Here is a 1,176-nt window from a genome sequence, read left to right as displayed (position 1 = left end):
ATGCATGCATATAAATTTATGAAAAAATAAAAAAATATATATGCATATATCATATATACACACAAACACATGGTACATACTTTTGTACATTTTTGTACATATATACCTGAGTGTATGTGTGGAGTGTGTCTGTTTATTTACATGATATGTATGCGCATGTGTGTACCTGCATGTATATATTTGCATATGCATACTATATATGTATGTGCATACATAAGCATGTGTGTGTTTATATAATAACAATTATTTTTAACATAGGTAAAATACTTGAAATTTGGGGTAGAAGGTAGCCGAGTAAATTTAGACTAGTATATGACTGCTATGCTGGCTTTGATCTATTGAAGCCAGAGAGGGATTTGAAAAGCATAGATGATCTTAGTAAGATCTAAATTTCAGATGTACAGAACCACAGCAGATATCATGATGGTGCACTAATGATCTGCTAATTTATCATAGTACTAACAATAACATAACAATAATAATAATAATAATAATAATAATAATAATGATAATAATAATAGTAATGGTAATAATAATAACAATTGTGATTTCAAATTTTGGCTCGAGGCCAATAATTTTGGGGAAGCGGATAAGTCGATTACTTTGTCTTCAGTGTTCGAATGATACTTTTTTTTATTGATCCCAGAAGAATGAAATACAAAAATGACATTGGTGGAATTTGAACTCAGTATGTAAAAATGGATGAAATGCAGCAAAGTAATTTTCCCAGTCTGCTAATGATTCTTGGCAGCTCGACGCCTTAAAGGGAAGGTCGATCTCAGTGGAATTTGAAGTCAGAACGTAAAGGCAGAAGAGATGCTATTATGCATTTTGCCTCAGAACTAATGATTCTACCAGCTTGCCACCAAATTATAATAATAATAATAATAATAACAATAATAATAATAATAATAATAATCTTTTCTACTACAAGTACAAGGCCTGAAATTTGGCGGGAGGGGACAAGTCGATTACATCGATTCCCGGTGCATAACTGATACTTATTTCATCAACCCCGAAAGGATAAAAGGCAAAGCCGACCTTGGTGGAATTTGAACTCAGAACATTAAATATGGACAAAATGTTGCTTAGCATTTTATCCAGCCTTCTCGTGATTGTGCCAGCTTGATGCCTTAATAATAATAATAATAATAATAATAATAATAATAATAATAA

The sequence above is a fragment of the Octopus bimaculoides genome, chromosome 11, assembly GCF_001194135.2.
Source record: "Octopus bimaculoides isolate UCB-OBI-ISO-001 chromosome 11, ASM119413v2, whole genome shotgun sequence".
Classification (NCBI taxonomy): Eukaryota; Metazoa; Mollusca; class Cephalopoda; order Octopoda; family Octopodidae; genus Octopus; species Octopus bimaculoides.
Note: the sequence above shows the minus strand (reverse complement) of the source record.